The 20,586-nt window shown below is 47.4% G+C and overlaps 1 protein-coding gene across 1 annotated transcript in view; it reads left to right on the top strand.

Moving 5' to 3' along the window:
* The window catches only part of LOC146191596 (platelet-derived growth factor receptor alpha-like), a 74,044-nt gene that overhangs the window by 12,048 nt on the left and 41,410 nt on the right, over positions 1 to 20,586 (top strand). The gene's annotated exons all lie outside the window — the stretch shown is intronic.

Here is a 20,586-nt window from a genome sequence, read left to right as displayed (position 1 = left end):
GCTTTCTTTACTTTACGTCGGAGACGCGCGATATCTCTTGTCATCCATGGATTGCTACTGCGCAAAACTTTCCGCTTTCTTGGTGCAAACTCACGTATATATTGGTGAACTACGTTTTTGAAGAAACGCCACAAGCGCTCAACTGAGGTGCTCTGTAGTCCGTTCAAGCGGGAAACAGAAGAGAATGAGCTGTCTAGCAGATCTAAGATATCGACATCGCTTGCACGTGAGTTGGAGGCCACTTTGGAGTTCCAGGTTGCGGTCCCACGACAGTTGCACGCAGAACCTCCGGCAAACTGTTACGGGGTGTTCCTGAGCGATAAGAGCCTTACTTCCATCTCAGGAACGCCTCAGAACACCAATGCGTACCAATGCGCACCAACACAACAACTTCAGCTTCAGTGTCGTCGTCGTTCGATACAGCGCCCAAAGAATGCTCGTCCTCCTCCGATATCCCGGCTACACACCATAACAATATGAATTTGGAACACACGGTGTTATTGGACACGTACGAGGGATATGTATCATATGGGAGGTATGGATAATACGGGTGATATGGGCTATATGGACATACAGGCAAGATGGGCATGCTTGCTTTATAGGTAATTACGGGCAATATGGATGATATAGGCAATATAGATTACAGCTTTGTTTGGTACCATTTATTCTTGTCTAAATATACTTCTATACACTTCTGCAACATCAACCCCGCTGGGGTGGCGCAGTGGTTACGGCGCTCGACTACTGTTCCCAAGGACGTGGGATCGAATCCCGGCCTCGGCGGCCGCTTTTCGATGGTGTCGAAAAGCAAGGTGCCCTGGGCTGTGCGATGTCAATGTAAATAAAAGAACCTCAGGTGGTCTAAATTTCCGGAGCCCTCCACTACGGCGTCTCTCATAGCCTGAGTTGCTTTGGGACGTTAAACCCCACAAACCAACCAACCAACTAACTTCTGCAACATCATCTCATGACCAGCATAGGCTTTTCATTTGTTAATCTTTCAATCAACATTTCTGCAGTGTACATAGTCATCCTCTGCATGAGTTTGCAAACGGGAACATCACTAGGATTTTTGCTGATATGGCAAATCCATCTGTAAAGTAACAACCAAGGGAAAATGTCCAAAAACAGTGAGTGGTTAACTTAACTCACCGCAAACTTAAATTGCTGAAATTGGTCAAGAAGCATCAAAAGCGACACTCGAAGGAATTAACGAAATCGACATTAAACGCATGAAGTCTTCATGAATGTGAAGGTGTTTGTAAAAATAACTGAAACAGGAAACGAGAAATAGGTGAGAGTTCAAATGCTCACTTGTTACGGCATCCACTTTTGTTGGGTGATTGGACCTTTCTTTCTTTTTTTTTTTTTTGGAAGATGGTAAAATTTGAGAGAAAACATTCCTCCCGTCCGCGGTGGCTCATTGGTTAAGGCGCACTACTGCTGAACAAAAGAACCTGGTAATAACGGCCGGAATGACCGCTTTTCGATGGAGGCGAAACGAAGCACCCCGTGGGCTGCTGTGGTATGTCAGTTCACGTTAAAAAAATTTAAAAATCGCAGGTGCTCAAATTTCTGGAACTCTTCAAGATGGCATCTCTCCGAGGCTGAGTCGTTTTGAGACGTTAAACACAAACCAGGAAAAATAAAAGCATTTGGATAAAGTACGGTACCAAAGAGGAAACAAAAAGAGAATGGAATAAGGCGTAGATGAATTCTGGGCCTGAGAAGCCGACGGCATCAAGAGTACACTGTTAAGGCAAATACTGAAAAGTGTGATAAGATGTTCGAATGTCGCTACACAAACCGTACCGTGTACCACAACAGAGAATGTGCACCAAGTTTCGCTCTGATATAATTGCTCGCAAATGCCGCCACGCGCAACCTTGACGGCTCAGTCTTTGATTCAATCAATAACCCTTTTTATTTTTTCAGTCCTACAGGTAGTTCTTTAAGGCGACCATTAAGATGCAGTTTTTTTCCGTGCCTCTCTGACGTCACATACTGTCCCCAAGTACGGTGCTTGACAGCACCCAAACACAAGAAGAGACACTAGAACAAGTGGTTGCGACTATGGGTAACGGGAAGGCCAATGACAGATTTACCACTTGAATGGCAAGACTTGGTTTAACGCGGAAAACGAAAACATTCGCTTGTTTTCAAAATACAGTTACCCGGCTGTCTGCGATAAGCTTACTATTAAGCATATGCGATCATCGCGAGTTTGGTTCATGCAGCCGTAATCTTTGGACAGGCCCGCAGAAATAAAATATTTGATGATCTCCGTGGTAGAGAAGAAGGTTCAATTCGTTGGTTCATTTGGGAACGCGTGGGTTCAAGCACATTTATCCGCTGAAAGTCAAGAAACCCTTGAAAGTTATTTACCGGAAGGGCGAACTGGACAGAGGATAACAAGCCCCAGAAAATCCCCCAGGAAACTCTGAAGAAAAAAAAAATGATTCAAGGTAGGACTTCTGAGCTCTGCACTAGACTTACGATCGTAAAGTACGCACTTTAGCTTCAAGACCATTTCCCCTTATCCTTGAGCATAAATGTAACAATATTCGAAAGAAAAGCAAATGTCTACCACCAAAAGCCCGAGTGTTCTCTCTCGCGCCCTTCGACTCTCGCGCCCCGTTGCACGTAACCCACAAAAAAAAAAAAAGAGAAAAAAAAACGGCATGATTTTTAAAGTCCCCCCCCCCCCCCCCCCCCTAATTTTAGCTCAGGCCAACGGCAAGTTTTATGTTTCATTAAGGAATGAATCAACAACCTGCCTCTTTGTTTTGGCTAATGTTGGTTTTAAGAATATTGAAATGATAGCGCGATACCGCACGGCGATGTCATAGCTGGACGTTTGATTTCATCATCTCGGGAGGGGCAAAAAACTGTCAAAGCGGGGAATGAAGAGACATTTTTTTTTCACAGGAGTGCGTTTTTTAATCCAGAGAGCCTCTGATGATGTCGAAAACCTATATATGGTTTATAAGAAAACGCAAAAAACTGATGACTTCCTTGAAACCCGGTAGCTCTGTTGCAAGCCCTTTTTGGGCATGTAGAGCCCCTCGTGACGGACAATACATTTTGCGGGAAAAAACCGCAACAAACAATCAAGCAAGAAGTAGTTGTTAATTGCTTTAATAAAAAACTAGGAAGCCGGATTTTCTACGCTTCTCGGTCGGTTGGAAGAGTTCCAATGAACTTTCACTGGAGCGAAAGCGTGCTTTTCTCGACTTTCACTGTGGAAAAGGAAACGCAAGCGCGGGAGAGGTGCCGAGTGCGCGCTAAAGAGCCGTGCACTCCTTGCTAGGTTCGGTGATTATTTCCTCCTCAACTTCTTGTGTCAGGGCAGCTATTCATATTCATCTCATTCTCCCTTCTTTCTCTCCGTCCGATGAAGTCTGAATAATAGTATTTTCTTCGCTCACCGTAGTTACTGTTGTTCTGTGCCCTTGTCAATGAGCGCAGTAGTGCAACCCTAAACGCCTGCCTGTCTTCGGGATCGTCTGTTCATTAGATTTCTCACAGGACCGAATTCACTAGTGACCCTACATTTATAGATTACATATATATGTCAACTACGTTGGTTTGTGTCTGCAGTCCGCCTCTCGACCTTACGGGCCGCTGTAAGCAACATGTCTGCGCGGCTGGTTCGCCTGTAGTGCTTTGGCAACGATCATTGAGGTCTACGTGCGTATAGTTACCAGTAGCAGGGATGTGCTTCCTGCGTAATGCACTGCCGGCACAGCCACAGGCGCTCCCGCCCACATCACCAAATCACGGTATATGAACGCAGGTACCTGCAAGTTCATGGCACGGCGATACTTTTCGAGCAATAAAGTGTACACGGCCACCATATATTCGGAATTCATGGCGGTACACCCGCACTTGGCTACAAAAAAAGTAAGGTCAATTTGGTGGCCTGCAGAAAAAATTCATTGTTGCGGTCTTATCTCTATTTATCACTGCAAGTTAGGTCTCGAAGAAAATATTTCTTTGCACTTTAAGCTTCACATTTCACTTGCGTGTAATCTACAGCAAGTGCCATCCCAAACCACGTCGGCAGTTTTCTCGATTCTGCATCACCACTCTGCTTTAGAGTGTGCAAATAGGGCTGCTGATGTTGACAAAACAAAATGTCGAGTTTGCACGCATATAGGGTCCTTGACACCAAAATAGCATGATCTATTGGTGCGCATGCTAGCGACGCATGCTAACGATAGTCAATAAAACACGCAACAAGCAATTACATTTCTCCTGTGTAAATCTTCCGGGGTTAGCTACATGGCCCGAATATCGCTAACAGCAAGCACATGCCCCCCCTCCCCACCTGGAAAAATTAAGCCTCCCCTATGTTTTATTGGTATTGCAGATTCCTTGCTGCTGATGATCATGTACCGCGGGGAGTTAAATCCAACTCGGCGATCAGTTGTTCGACCTGCATTAGATTCCATCTCAGAATCAATCCCCAGACCAACGCTGCTCTCAAGATTCTTGCGCGCGCAAAAATGCATATTACGTTAAGCGTCAGCCGGGCATTGCTCTGAGAGCGGCTGTGCACTTGGCCATAGCTGCCATAAAAGGTCGTGCCAGCGTGCAAACGGAGGCCTGAAGACGCCCTTCTAAATTATATATCAAATAAAGTATACCCCTTTGATGCATGAGAGGTAGGCTTGGATGAGCGCCTGGAATATACCACTTTGCCAGCGGACAAATCCTCAGCTCATATACCATCAGCATTCCCGTTTTCCTTTTTATTGCGGTAGCGCACTTCAAGTTATGCTTCTTTAGGGCGAGGCTCCAACGCGGAAAATGGCGTTTTTCGGAGACATGTTCCAGAGTCATGTCACTGTACAGTGGTCAGTCTCAATTACGAATCCTGAGCCGGCCAAATGGCACTGAGTGTTCGGATAGCCTACATAAACAAGCGAACTCTTTCTCCCAGGCGCTGTACGCCTCTTCACGTGCAATGAGTTTCCTGCTTACGAATAACAAGGGCTGTTCTTCTCTATTTCCGTCGTTCTGGCTCAGAACCGCACCCATAACCCTCTCACTGCGTTGCACTTTACAGTGAAAGTGCGGTCATATGAAGTGGCTTTCGTACTGTCCGGCCGGTCAGCACTTTCTTTAAGACGAGGAAAGCTTGTTCTTAGAGAGCACTTATATTTGTCGGGACCTCCGATTTGAGACCATTAACGTGCCCTCTCGTCTTGAACGTCACCTCATTGCATTTACTCATTTTTCCGATCACTCATCTCGCCCTTTATCCATTCTCAAATTTTATAAGCCACCTAGGGAGTACACGCTTTTCAAACCACTCATGCAGTTTTCTTCAAGATTGTTTCGAGACTCCGACTTCTTTATGGGTGGGGACTTTAATTCCCCGCACGTTACCTGGGGTTACCCACACACCTTCTGACCTGGCCGCATGCTCAACGACGCATTAAACTGAGGTCAATTACCTATTTATAATACCCCCAAACGGCATTATTCGGGAAGGTTACAGGCACCAACAATCCACCATGCCAGACGTCACAGTGGGCCGCGAACTGTAAGATGTCACCTGGCAGGTTACAGATGAAAAATTGCTCAGCGACCATTGCATTATTCAAATCACTGTCCCTAGCCGTACCCGTCCGCGTAAACGTAAAATTTCTCACACAAACTAGAATGCCTTTCGTACTTTTCGCGACACCTTTCATACTACTGGCAGCCTTCAGAGCCGGACAAAAGCACTCAAGCTTGCCCAGAAAAAAGCTACGCAGGAGAGTTCCACTTCAGCCCCGTCAGATAACCCGGACCCTTACTTTTTACGCATCTGGAAGAGGCGGAAACGACTTTTGAGCACCCTTCGCACTCAGCCCAACAATTCCTGCCTGTCTGAGCGTGTCAACGAACTGACGCGACAGGTTAAGGAACACTGCGTTACACTTGACACGAATCAATGGAACAAAACATTTAACACCATCAACGGCACACTAAATCAAAAAAGAACCTGGCACTTACTCAGAGAACTCCTCGGGCCTAAACCGCATCCTGTTCTCACTCTTGAGAAGCACTATTCGCAACTAGGCGTAGATGCGATGACAGCCTCCTCCCCTACCCAGTATTTATCCTCCGTACACTAGTGCTTCTAATACAGAACTCGGTGAGCCTTTTACCCTCTGGAATTTTGACTGGGTGCTAGAACAGCTAAAGCGGAAGTCAGTCCCAGGTGAAAACCAGATTACGTACTCACTCATTCGAAATCTCTCTGACAAAGACAAAGAGCATTTTATAAGTATTATAAACTTACATTGGGAAGAAAGCACATTTCCAGCATCTTGGATACAATCACTTATAACCCTACTTCCAAAGCCAGGTACTAATACTGCGCTTCAAATCCTCCGCCCAGTTTCTTTAACATCATGCCTTTCTTTTATCCATCCTTTCAGTCTTTGATTTCTTGCTTTCCATCATGCCTTTCTTTAACATCGCGTCTCCAATCACCCTGGCAATAGACGCCAGGGTAGCGATTTAGTGACGCATACCCTCGGTCGTTACATAGATACTCCTCCTACAGGGACTCTCGAGACCCTGGCAATAGCCGCCCGTATTCAAGACCACGCAAGCTCCCCTAACCCTTCAGGATATACCATATACACTGATTAAATGCAGGCTATACGTGCCATTCATACGGGTCGCATTCCTGAAGAACTCCAGGATGATCTGCACAGAGCTCTCACCAAACTAAATCCCAACCCTGTCACACTGAGGTGGATCCTTGGTCACGCTGGAATCTCAGGCAGTGAGGTAGTACATCGCCTCGCCCGCGAACTACCACACCGGGCGCCTGGGATTCTCTGGCCTTGCCCACCCACGTGTTACACTGCCCTTCACTACAAAAAAGGGATAAACATTCACTATGACAACACTAGAAAAACGCTTTGTACACTTCCTCTTCCTAATAAATCTCTCACTACCACGCAAATATGCATTCTCAGACGCGTACACCTACATACTCTGCTTAGTCCTGCCAGATCGTTTCTATACCGAATCAGACATTCCCCGCATGCCCAAATTGTTCTTAACACTACGCAAACTTAGAACATTGCATGTTTTCAAGCCCTATCGCAATTCAATCACCTTACTTTCCACACCCTCCTCCCCCAACTTGGCGGGCTTGCTTGGCATCTGACCAGCTGAAAGATCAGTTGGCCTTGGTGACCCTGGCCCAGGACTTTCCTGACGCTTAGTAATGCGTTAAACAAAGTTGTTTTCTCCTCCTCGTCCTCCTCCACCGTAACAATATTAATTTCGAACAAACGGTGGTATTGGATACGGGCGATATGCGTCATACGGGGAGTATTTATAGTGCGAGGTATGGGCAATATGGGGGCAATACGGGCGATATTGATGATACGGGAAAAATGAGTCATAATTATGTAATCCGTGGCCACGATCCCTGCTCATGTGGTGACCGCTGTGCAGGTGTTCTGAATTGCTGCAAGAAAAGGCTACCAATTACTCTTCTGTTTGGTATCATTTATTCATTGCTTTAATAATAATAATAATAATAATAATAATAATAATAATAATAATAATAATAATAATAATAATAATAATAATAATAATAATAATAATAATAATCAATCAATCAATCAATCAATCAATCAATCTTTATTTAATGTGCGCAGGAACAACCATGTGGTCTTTGTGCTGCAGCACAAATAATAAAAAAAAAACGAAAAAGCACGAACATGTTTACACACAGAGAACACACACAAAAAAAAAGAAATAAATAATACATGAAATGAAACTGAGACGAAAAGTATCACGGAAAGTAAGCAAACAATCACTTATATACACAGTGAGATAATTTTTGAGCACACCAGGAAAGAAAAAAAAAAAAAGGAAAGAACGGTAGATAGAAGAGAAAAAAAAACAACAAATAACTGACATTGATTATAGTAAAATAGAAATATACATATGTAAGGGTGCGTTGAAGCTCAGGTCGGTGTTCAGGTCGACCGTTTACCTAGCGCGTCAGTCTCTTGCGTCTTCGTCTTTTGTCTGCCGTCTTCTTTCTTTTGCACGCGCCTTTCGACGTACGCTCGTCGTCTTTGTCATCGTCGACAATCACCGAGCGTTGGTGTGACACTACAATTATCCCCGGGAGAAAAAAGAGGCATCCTGCCGACTCATGGTGTGGACACAACAGGCGGGTCGTAAAAGGGCTTGAGGCGGTCAACGTGCACTGTTTCACGCCCGCGGCGACGCATATCCGGTGTCGGTACAAGCGGTTCTATAACGTAGTTCACCGGAGAGGTCTGGCAAATAATCCGATATGGGCCATGGTATTTTGAAGCAAGTTTGGTAGAGAGGCCGGAAGGGGTGGCAGGAACCCAAAGCCACACGAGGGAGTCTGCGGTGTATGAAGGAGCTGGACAGGACGGTGCGCGAAGGAACTGCTGGTGACCTTGGTTCTGGGTTGTAAATGAGCGGGCCAACTGGCAACATTCTTCTGCATATGCTGCTGCTTGAGAGACGGTGGTCGCTTCGGAGGTGTCAGGGCGATAAGGAAGTATCGTGTCCATAGTTGAGGTGGGTTCACGGCCGTATAGAAGAAAAAAGGGGGAGAAGCCGGTCGTGCTTTGTATGGCAGTATTATAAGCGTACGTGACGAATGGGAGAAGCCGGTCCCAGTTTGAGTGGTCGGACGCGACATACATGGCCAGCATGTCACTTAAGGTGCGGTTAAAACGTTCTGTCATGCCATTTGTCTGCGGATGGTAGGCCGAGGTAGAACGGTGGACAATGCGGCACTGCTGAAGAAGGGCTTCAATGGTCTCAGAAAGAAAAACACGGCCACGGTCACTGAGCAATTCTTTAGGTGAACCATGGCGCAGGACGAGATGGTGCAGGACGAAAGACGCAACGTCTGGCGCCGACGCAGAAGGTAAGGAAGATGTTTCTGCGTAGCGGGTAAGGTGGTCAACAGCCACGATGACCCAACGGTTACCAGCTGGAGTGACTGGTAGTGGCCCGTAAAGATCAATACCAACACGATCGAATGGTCGGCTGGGGCAGGGCAAGGGCTGCATCGGAACGGTGGAGTGGTGTGGAGGGTTTTTGCGGCGTTGGCATTCCTGGCATGCGCGAACGTAATGACGCACGAAGCGGTACATACCCTGCCAGTAATAGCGGAGGCGAAGACGAGTGTAAGTTTTCAACACTCCGGCGTGGGCACACTGAGGATCGGCGTGAAAAGCGGCGCATATTTCCGAACGGAGATGCCGAGGAATGACAAGGAGCCACTTGCGTCCGTCGGAAAGGTAGTTTCGGCGGTAAAGCATGTCGTCGCGGATGGAAAAGTGACGAGCTTGGCGGTGAAGCGTTCGTGAAGCTGGGCGCAGAGACGGTGTAGATAAAAGCGTGAGAAGAGAAGCGATCCAAGGGTCTTGCCTTTGTTCATTGGGCATGTCGGCAATTTCTAGCGAAAATGAGTCACTTATGGTGATAGCTGTCGAGTCAGAGGTACATTGAAGAGGTGACCTAGACAGGGCGTCGGCATCAGAATGTTTACGGCCTGACCGGTAGGTAACCTGAATGTCGTACTCTTGTAAGCGGAGGGCCCAACGAGCAAGACGGCCGGATGGGTCTTTAAGGGTGGACAACCAGCAGAGTGCGTGATGGTCCGTAACAACAGAAAAGGGACGACCGTAGAGATATGGGCGGAACTTCCCAATGGCCCAAATGATGGCCAAGCACTCCTTTTCGGTTACAGAATAATTCTTTTCGGCCTTTGTTAAGGTACGGCTGGCATAAGCAACAACGTACTCTGGGTTGCCGGGCTTTCGTTGTGCAAGGACAGCGCCGAGACCTACACCGCTGGCATCAGTGTGAATTTCGGTAGGCGCCGTAGGGTCAAAATGGCGGAGAATCGGAGGCGACACTAGAAGGCGCCGAAGTGTCGAAAAGGCCTCATCACAGTCGGATGTCCAAGACGAAAGAATGGCGTCACCGGCAAGGAGATCAGTCAGCGGCGAGATGATCGAAGCGAAATTGTGGACGAAACGACGAAAATACGAGCACAGCCCGATAAAACTACGCAGCTCCTTTAGGGAAGTTGGGCGTGGAAACTCAGCTACTGCACGGAGTTTCGCAGGATCTGGACGAACACCGTCTTTCGAAACAACGTGTCCCAATATAGGAAGCTGGCGAGCCCCGAAGCAGCACTTTTTCAAATTTAGTTGCAGGCCGGCATCAGTCAAACACTTTAGCACACGCTCGAGACGGTCCAAATGTGACGTAAAATCTTTTGAAAACACGACAACATCGTCTAGGTAACAAAGACAGTCATGCCACTTGAGTCCGCACAGGATTGTGTCCATCATGCGCTCGAAGGTGGCCGGCGCGTTGCACAATCCAAACGGCATGACGTTAAATTCATAGAGACCATCAGGTGTCACAAAGGCGGTTTTTGGTCGATCGTCAGCTGCCATGGGTACCTGCCAGTAGCCCGAGCGAAGATCCAGAGATGAAAAGAATTCGGCACCTTGAAGGCAATCCAGAGCGTCATCAATACGTGGAAGGGGGTATACGTCTTTTCGCGTTATCTTGTTCAAACGCCTGTAATCAACACAGAACCGTATAGAGCCATCCTTTTTCCTCACGAGAACAACTGGAGAAGCCCAAGGGCTGTGCGAAGGCTGGATGACGCCACGCTGAAGCATGTCATTAACGTTCTCGGTGATGACTTGACGTTCAGCAGCCGATACCCGATAAGGGCGCTGGCGTACCGGGGCGTGCGTACCGGTGTCGATGAAATGAGTGACTACGGATGTGCGCCCCAAAGATGTCCGAGGAAGGTCGAATGAGGAACGGAAGCGCTGCAGCAAGCTGACGAGCTGGTCGCGTTGATCTGCTGAAAGGCTGGCATCCAGACAGCCAGAAAAAGCTGCAGTGGAGTCGTCGTTCGGTACAGAAGCGGGCAAGTCAATAGTATCGAGTTGCAGTGGGGTTGGGTCTTCTGAGACGGCAGATGTCATAGCGTCATCAAAGGACTCGACATGACCAAGACGTTCTCCCCGAAGAAGCGTTGACGGACAAGGCGACGGGTTAGAGACGTATATGGCGCTGTAGCCACCACAGAAAGTCAGAAGGGCGAAAGGCAGGACTAAGCAATGGCGACGATTAGCTGCGTGAGTCGGAGTGAACAGAACTGTCGAATCAGAAAAGCCGGCGCAGGAAACGGGCACGAGGACGGTAGAGCAGGCGGGGATGTCAGTATCTTCGGCCACAGTTATCTTATCGATGTAGAGCGGTGTATCAGACGAGGCGGCCGGTGAAAGCGGAGACAATTCGATGCTGGCTCGGGCACAATCAATAATGGCATGATGACTAGTGAGAAAGTCGCAACCCAGAATCAGTTCGTGAGAGCAGTGAGGCAGCACAAAAAATTCGGCGACGTACAAAACACCCTGAATGACAATTCGAGCTGTGCACGCCGCAAGCGGTTGAATGCGATGTGAGCTGGCAGTTCGGAGAAAAAATTTCGAAACAGTCGTCGTAACTTTACGAAGTCGGCGGCAGAGGTTGGCACTTATAACAGACACAGCGGCGCCAGTGTCCACAAGAGCGAGAACTGCGACGCCATCAACAAACACTTCGATAACGTTGGTCGGGGAAGACGGAGGACTTTCACAAGTAGAGGAAAACGCAGTTCTTGCCTCCGGAACTGCGGCTGTTAGTTTTCCTCCGGGCCAGCAGGAGAGCGACGGCGCAGCGGCGAGAGGGAACGACGGCGGGGAGACGGCGATCGACGGGAGGAGTGGGAGGAGCGGTCAGGATAAGATGAGTCCGTAGAAGTGCCAGCAGGGACAGGGGGAGGGGAAGGTTCAAAGTTCGAACTGTAGTTGTAACTGTACAGGCGGGGGCCATTGCGGTATGACTGCGAGCGCTGGCGACAAAGCCGGGCGACGTGGCCAGGAACGCCACATGAATAACAGATTGGGCGGTTGTCGGAGGTCCGCCATGGATTGTTGACCGGACGTCGAGGAGGCAGATAAGGGCGGGGCGGAGGTGGTGGCGGTGGTAACGGCGCAGCATACGCGACAGGGCAGGGTGGTGGTCTGGCGGCGACAGCGGCGTACGTTAACGGGGCTGTCACAGGCGCAATTTGAGAACTTGGCGGTAAAACTTCTGCAACTTGCTCCTGGATGGTGCGTCGAAGTGCAGAATCTATCGATGGGGTGGTTGCGGCAGAAGCAGGGAGGAGCGATAGTTGACGAGCCACTTCCTCCCGTATAAAGGCCTTGATCTCAGGAAGGAGGGAAGGTGGTTCAGAAGTGAGACTGCATGCTGTCGGAGGTACGAATAACCGATCGTTCACGAGAGAACGCCGGGTAGAAGCTCGTTGCCTTTTGAGGACGTCGTAACTCTGACAGAGCTGAACTACCTCGACGACGGTTTGGGGGTTTCTGGCCGTCAACATGTGAAATGCATCGTCGGAGATTCCCTTCACGATTTTGGTGATCTTGTCAGCTTCGGACATGCAAGGATCAACACGTCTACAAAGATCCACAATGTCCTCTATGTAGCTGGTGAACGATTCATCGGGATTCTGGGCGCGGGCTTCGAGGCGGTGTTCGGCGCGCAGTTTGCGCACAGCGGGGCGGCCGAACACCTCGGAAAAGCTCGTTTTGAAGGCCGACCAGGTGGGTAGGTCGGGTTCGTGGTTGCGGAACCATAAATTTGCTACATCGGTCAGGTAAAAGAGGACATTGGCTAACTTCGTGGTGTCGTCCCACTTGTTGTAGGCGCTTACACGTTCGTAGGAGGATAGCCAGTCGTCTACATCTTGGTCGTCGGCGCCACTGAAAAAGCTGGGGTCACGCTGGCGAAGCCCACCGGAGCACAGGATGGTAGGGGAACCGGTGGGATCAGTCGAGTGTGGAGTGGCGGTCTGGCTTGTTGCCTCAGGCATAGCGGATGGCCGAGCGAGTGTGCGGCTGCGAAGCTCCAGATTGAGAGGAGGGAACGAAGAGCAACCTCCACCAAATGTAAGGGTGCGTTGAAGCTCAGGTCGGTGTTCAGGTCGACCGTTTACCTAGCGCGTCAGTCTCTTGCGTCTTCGTCTTTTGTCTGCCGTCTTCTTTCTTTTGCACGCGCCTTTCGACGTACGCTCGTCGTCTTTGTCATCGTCGACAATCACCGAGCGTTGGTGTGACACTACACATAAAATAAACAAACAACCATTCCAGGCGCGACAAGTGCATGGTACTTAAAACACAGGCAAGAAATACAGAACAATGCAATAAAGAAGTAAAATTGAACAAGGGACAGTAACATTCGAATATAAAGTTTAAAGTTGAAATATAAGTAAGAAACGGATAAAAAGTAGTTCAAGATAAAGACAGCATTGAACAGGAGCAAAAGCAATTATAATAATAATAATAATAATAATAATAATAATAATAATAATAATAATAATAATAATAATAATAATAATAATAATAATAATAATAATAATAATAATAATAATAATAATTGGTTCACGGGAAGAGTAAGGCGCAGTATCTATCACACTTGTAGCTGTGGACACCTGAACCACGCCGTAAGGGAAGGGAGGAAGATGGGAGTGAAAGTGGAAAGAGAAAGGACAGCCGTACGCGTAGTGGACGGCTTCGGAGTAATTTCGACCACCTGGTCGAAAATACTCCTTATCCTTCTTCTGTATACTTCTGCAACATCCTCTCATGATCAGCATAGACTTTTCATTTGTTAATCTTTCATTCAACATTTCTTCAGTGTACCTATCAATCTTCTGCATGAGCTCGCAAACAGGAACATCACTTGGAGTTTTGCTGATATGGCAAATCCATCTGGAAAATCCATCTTTAAAGTAAGAAGCAAGGAAAAATGTTCAAAAATGGTAAGTGCTTAATTTACATCATTGTAAAGTTAAATTGCTGAAATTGGTTAAGACGCATTAAAAGAAAACCGAAAGGAATTATATAAATGTACATTAAGACGTATGAAGTCTTAATTATTGTGAAGGTGTTTTTGTAAAATAAATATTACTGAAAAAAAAAAGAACGATAACCAAATCAAAGTTCAAATGTTCAGTTGTTACGGCAGCCACCTTGTCAGCAGGACAATTTTTTGGAGGGTGGTAAAGTTCAAAGGACGCAATTTTCTTCTTGTTAATGATGCGTATACGTCAATCCTCTATATCGATCCGCACGCAATTTCCGCTTACGACCACTAAATAATTTATGATGAAACTTTCTTTTCTCGCCAGTTTCGGTTTTGATATCCAAGGGATGGCTGTGACGTCACAATCATGTCTTGATGCGCGGAACACAAAAACAGTGATATAATCGCTCATTCGTCACCTGTAATGATTCCTGTTCTTAAGGCAGGCTGGCTTTACCATTGTAGTGAATTAAAACGACACAGCAATGATTATATCACTGTAATTTCATCCCTCGCGTGACCTATAGACTTGACTGAACGTCACATACATCGCTCGGCTCTTGAAACCGAAACCGAAACAAGTGAAAAAAGAAATTCGATTATAAATTATTCAGCAGTCATAGGCGAATGTGACTTGGGGATCCGTTTACATTGTCCTAGGCATCATTACAAAAGCTAATACATGAACCCAAAAATAGTGTCTATAGTCCTTTAAGAGAAATTATTTCGCCCGTCCGCGGCGGCTCAGTGGTTAAGGTGCTCGACGGTTGAATCAGTATCGAATAACAGCCGCGGCGGCAGCTTTTCGATGGAGGAGTAGAGAAGGCACCCGTGTGCTGCGAGATGTTAGTCCTCGTTAAATCTCGCAGGGCGGCATCCCTCATAGGCTGAGTTGCTTTGAGATGTTAAACCCAAACCAGAAAAAAAAAAAAGCATTTCGGTGAAGTGCGGTACAAAAGAGGAAAAAGAAAGAGAGAATGCAATAAGGCGTAGATGAATTGTGGGCAAGAGGGACCGCTACGGCATCAACTGTACACTTTGTTAAGGCAGAGTACTGAAAACTGCGACAAGGCATGTTCAACCAATTTCGCTCTGATGTGATTGATTCGCTCGCAAATACCGTCGCAATTTCGCTCGCAAATACCGTCATGCGCAACCTTGACGGTCCGGTCTTTGACTCAATCACTGATCTTTTTTCTTTTCATCCTTGCAGGTATTTCTTCAAGTTGATCATTAAGATGAAGTTTATTTCCGTGCCTCCCTAACGTCACTACTGTCCCCGAGTAGTGTGCTGGACAGCACGCAAAAACAAGAACCGACACTAGAACATGTGGGTGCGAGTATGGGTAACGTGAAGGTTAAGGGTGCATTTACTTCTTGAATGCCAAGACTTAGTTTATTGCGGAAAACATTAACTTGTTTTCAGTACACAGTTACCCGCCTGTCTGCGATGAGCTTAATATTAAGCCTATACGATCATCGCGAGCTTGGTTCATGAAGCCGTAATCTTTAGACAGGCCCGCAAAAATAAAATCTTTGATGAACTCCGTGGTATAAGGGAGGCTCAATTCGTTGGTTCATTCGGGGACGCGCGATCGCGAGCCCATTTTGTACCCTTGAAACTGATTTACCGGAAGAGTGAACTGGACAGGTGATAACACCGCTGCTTTGGACTTGAAATGACAATTGCGCTTTGGTCGCAGCTATGCGAAAGACGCGTTGTTCCGGTGTCTGTGCCTGTCCTCGCACCGACGAGAGCACCCGCCCTTTTCCAGTGTACACTGACGTCTCTAAGGCAAACAAACCCCAGAAAATTCCCCGGCAAACTCTGAAGGAAACAAAGTGATTCAAAGTGGGACTTCTGAGCTCTGCACTGCACTTACGGTCGTAAAGTACGCACTTTACCTGCAAGACAATTTCTTCTTATCCTTGAGCACAAATGTATATAACATACGAATCAAAAGAAAATGTCTACCGCGAAGAGCCCGAGGGTTGTCTCAATTTTTAGACTCTCGCTCACCTTTGCACTAGACCGGCTAAACAAACAAACAAAAAAATGTCGTTCGCTCTATTCTTTTGTGTGTATTTGTTTTCGAAAGACAGATTTTAAAATTGTCTTCCTTCTTTTAGCTGGAGACGACACTAAGATTTATGTTTCAGCGAGGAATAGATGAACAACCATGCTCGTTTGTTTATGACAAGGGCTAATTAATGTTTCTTTTAAGCATATTGGAATGGTAGCGCGAAACCGCAGGGCGATGTCATTGCTGAACGTTTGACCTCATCATTTCGGGACGGTTGAGAACTATCAAAGTGGGGAAAGAAGAGACGTTTGTTCACAGGTGTGCGTTTTGAATTCAGTGAGCCTCTGATGTTGTCGGAAACTCTTATAGGGTTTATAACAAAACATAAAGAGTGCCTGCTTGCTTGAAACCCCGCAGCTCTATTTGAAGCCCATTTTCGGCATGTAGATCCCCCCGGACGGATAATGCAGTTTGCAAAAAAAAAAAAAAAAAAAAAAACAGCAGTATACACAATCAAACAAGTAGTAGTCGTTTAGTGCTTTAATAATAACTAGAAAGCCGGATTTCGTACGCTTGTCAGCTGGGTGGAAGAATTCCAGTGAACTTTCATCGCTCGAAAGCGTCCGGTTTTCTCGACTTTCACTGTGCAAAAGGAAACGCAAGCGCGGGAGAGATATCAAGCACACGCTAATGATCCGCGTGCTGATTGCTACGTTCGGTGGTTATTTCCCACTGGCCTTCTTGTGTCAGGGAACTATTCATGTTCACTATTCCCTCTTGTTTCTCTCTATCCGATGAAGCTTCATCAACAGTATTTTTGCGCTCACCGTGTTTACTATTGGTTTGTGCACTTTTCATTGAGCACTGCGCGGCAACCCTAAACATCTGCCTGTCTTCGGGATCACCTGTCTCACGAGATTTCTCCCAGCACCGAATGCAGTAGTGATCCTACATTGTTAGATTACATATATCTGTGAACTGTGTCCGCAGTCTCCTGGTTCGCCTGTAGAGCTTTGGTAATGATCGTTGAGGTCTACGCGCGTAGTTGGAGCAACAGGGACGTGCTTCCTGCGTAATTCACCGCAGGCAAAGCTTGCAGGCACTCATGCTCACATCACGGGAGATGAACGCAGTCACCTGTAAGCTCTTGGCACAGCGGTATACGTATGAAGCAACAGAGTGTACACACCCACCAGGTATTCGGAATTCATGGCAGCACAGCTGCAAGCAGTTACAAGCCACGAAGGGCAACTTTGGTTACCTGCAAAAAAGGTCCAGTGTTTGCGGTCCTTTCTCCTTTTCTCAATGCACATTAGGTCTCGAGGGAAATATTTGTTTGGTCTCTAATCTCTACATTGCACTTGCGTGTATTCCACAGCAAGTGCTATTCCAAGCCATGTCGGCAGTTTTCTCGATTCTGCATCACCACTCTGCTTTAGAGTGTGCAAATAGGCCTGCTGATGTTGGCAAAACAAAACTGCTGTTGTAAACGTCGATCAGCTTGCCCGCATATAGTATCCTTGACACCAAAGTAGTATGAGCTCTTCGTGTGTATCCTAGCACTAAAGAATTAATAAAGCACGCTACAAGCAATTCTACCTGCTGTTTGACCCTGTCGAGATAAGCTACATTTTTCGAATATCGCTAACAGCTAGTAAGTCATAACTGATTGAAATTGCAGGCCGATTATGGCGCCGTGTTTTGTCAGGAAGTCCGTACCCAGTATAAGGTCGCTGGAGCAATCCGCTAGCACAACAAACGTTGCCAGAAAGGTTCGCCCTAACACTGTGACTCGCCCTGTGCACGTTCCTCTAGGTGTAATCAAATGCCCTCCAGCAGTACGTATCAGTGGCCCGTCCCAAGCTGCCGTAACCATATTGAATGCCGCGGCAAATGATCAACTGAGTATGGAATACTCAGCCCCAGTATTCTACTAAGCGGTTACGGCGATGCCGCCAACTGAAAGGTCTTAATCGGCTGGCGGTGGTGTCTCGCTGCGGTAATGTCGAGGTGTCCGGTCTCGGCCGCAGTGCGTCGAAGAGGTGCGGTGTCGGAGAGAAGCTGTCGGGCAATGAAGTTGGTCGGGTTATCGGCTTGCTGTAAACTTGGGCGGCTCGGCAATCGTCGTCGTCGTCTCTGGGTAGTTCGGCGTCGGCGAAGTGGTTTGCGTCGTTGGAGGGTATAGTACTTTTCGTCGTCGAGCAGCCAGAGCTCCAGAAACTGCTGCGTCTAATTTTCTCTATGGGCATTCCTAGATTGCATGGTCCCGAGGTTCGAAGGAATCGTAGCGGCGGGGCGAAGGTGATCGGTGGCGCTGGACTGAGTCCGGGTAGAAAGGTAGTCGGCAATATCCCGTGGACGCTCTCCCGGCAGGGGACAGCGAGCACCGAATGGGAACCCGCGAAGACCCATCTGTTTGTATGGGCAGCGACGCCAGACATGCCCTGCTTCACCCCAGTGGTAGCACAGAGGCCGTATAGTTAGCGGTTCGCCAGATGTTAGTTCGGCGGCGCCTGGGTCGCTGGACGAAAGTTTACTGGGAAGGAGGCATTTAGGCAGCAGCCCGCACAGGCGCTTCGTAACGTGGTGTTGAAGGCGGTAGAAAACGGCTTACGACGGCATCATAACTCATTGTAGGTGGTTGTGGAGGGTTTGCAAGAAGCGGCGAGGCACCCAATTCTTGTTGCACTTTTTCGTGAACAGCATCGGCGATCGATGCAACTTGCGGCTGTGCTGGCGTAGCAAGAGTTTCGCTAGCTCTTCGCGTACAATGGCTCGAATGGCCTCAAGCAGGAAGTCACCTGATGGCACAGTGGATCCCTCAGCATTTATTTATTTATTTATTCATTTATTTATTATTTTACCCCAGCGCCACATGTAGCATTACAGGGGGGGTTACAGTTTTACAAAGCATAAGAAAAAGCAGTTACAAAGACGATGCAAATACTTCATTGTCAGATATATGAACGCAGGATGAAGACAGGGCGTTCCCTTCTCGGACAGTGTGTGGAAAAAACGACGATTCAAACAAGTCGGTTCTCGCTCTGAATTCACGCACTATATAATCGTGATCAATTCTCTCGGATCTATAGTGTGGACAGAAAATGCACTTGTCCCTAGGAATAGCCGTTCTTTGGTGATGTATATTGTGAAATAATTTTAGCCTCGGTTTTCTTCTCCTCACTTCAAGTCGTTCCCATCGTTATTTCTGTTTTACGCTGGTCATGCTAATTTGTTTCCTATAATTTCCTGAAACATAGCGGGTAGCCAAGTTCTGAACTCTTTCTAATTTGAGCTTATCAACATTTGTCGGCGGATCCCATACAGTACTTACATATTCCAGCACGGACCTAATCTAAGTTTTAAAAAGTAGATCTCTAGAATCTTGCGGAAACATTCTTGTGTTACGACGCAGAACACCCAACATTTTGCAAGCCTTCGCATGCCGATGCCAACACAGAGCTGGAGTGATATACAAGCCTAAGTATTCATATTCTATAATAGTTTGTAATAAGTGCCCGTTCACATTGTAGCCATAATTAGGTACATACTTTTTTTTCTCGTAAAAGTCATGTGCACTGTTTTCTTCAAGTTTAATTTCCTGTGCCACTGTTCGCACCACTGGTGCACTCTATCCAGATCTTCCTGTAAAGCACATGTACCAAGAACGTCGCGTCGTTTTCTGCTTCTCTTCATTGTCCTCTTCACACTGGCATCAATATAGCTGACACGTGATTGACGACCACATATGTGCCTTATCTCTAGCACTAATGCTAGAATACCTGCAGCAAATCTACGGCGCAGGCCTACAGCCCGTGTTTTATACTGTAAACTTTGAAGCGAAGGTGGACCTTTCTCTGACGCATGGTAGATACTACAAAAACTCTTTCTCCTCGCAAGACGTGCACATTTAACGCGTGCTTGTTGATTCGTTGTGAAGATATCTTCTGCAGAAGGGAAGCCGTGCTACTCCCTCCTTTCTTGTGCGCAGTTCTGTGTCGGGGTGCATTTTCGTCAGAATATCGTTTCCACTAACTAGGCCTATTTAACTAGCTCCGGAGCGAACACTTCTGTTCGCGCGGTCGGTGGTGCCTCGGGAACAGGACGAGAGCGCAAGTGCCAATCTGTCTCTCCCTGTGAAGCGATCGGCCGTCGGCACCGACCGCTTCTCCGGTGGATGCGCGCCGCGGTGGGGATTTCCTCCATCCATGCCTGCTGACAACGGCTGATATATCAAGAGTCTCGGTCGGCGGTGCAGGAGCTGTTGGGACAACAGCAGGAGGAAAGAAAGCAAGCGAGGAATGAATACGTCGTCGTACGTCCTATACGATGAGGGTAACGTTCTGGAAGTAAATTCTTTTGACTCTGCACGACGCTAGAAGAGGGGAGCGGGCGATCTCAGCTCCACGGTTGATCTTTACAGCCAATCGCCGAGACGCTGCGTCGTGTATGCTCGCTTCATATATATGGCCAGTCTAGTCTTCCTGACGTCCTAACGATAGTACAGCTATTGCCGAGTCTCGATAGAGGCGGGGAGGGGGGGGGGGGGGGGAGGGTGAGGCTGCATGCAGCGAATGATCCGTGCGTCCGATCCTCTAAATTT

The sequence above is a fragment of the Amblyomma maculatum genome, chromosome 4 (genome assembly GCF_055883805.1).
Source record: "Amblyomma maculatum isolate TAMU_Amacu chromosome 4, ASM5588380v1, whole genome shotgun sequence".
In the NCBI taxonomy this organism is placed as follows: Eukaryota; Metazoa; Arthropoda; class Arachnida; order Ixodida; family Ixodidae; genus Amblyomma; species Amblyomma maculatum.
The sequence above is the reverse complement of the archived record's forward strand: the minus strand, read 5'-3'. Positions and strand labels throughout refer to the sequence as shown.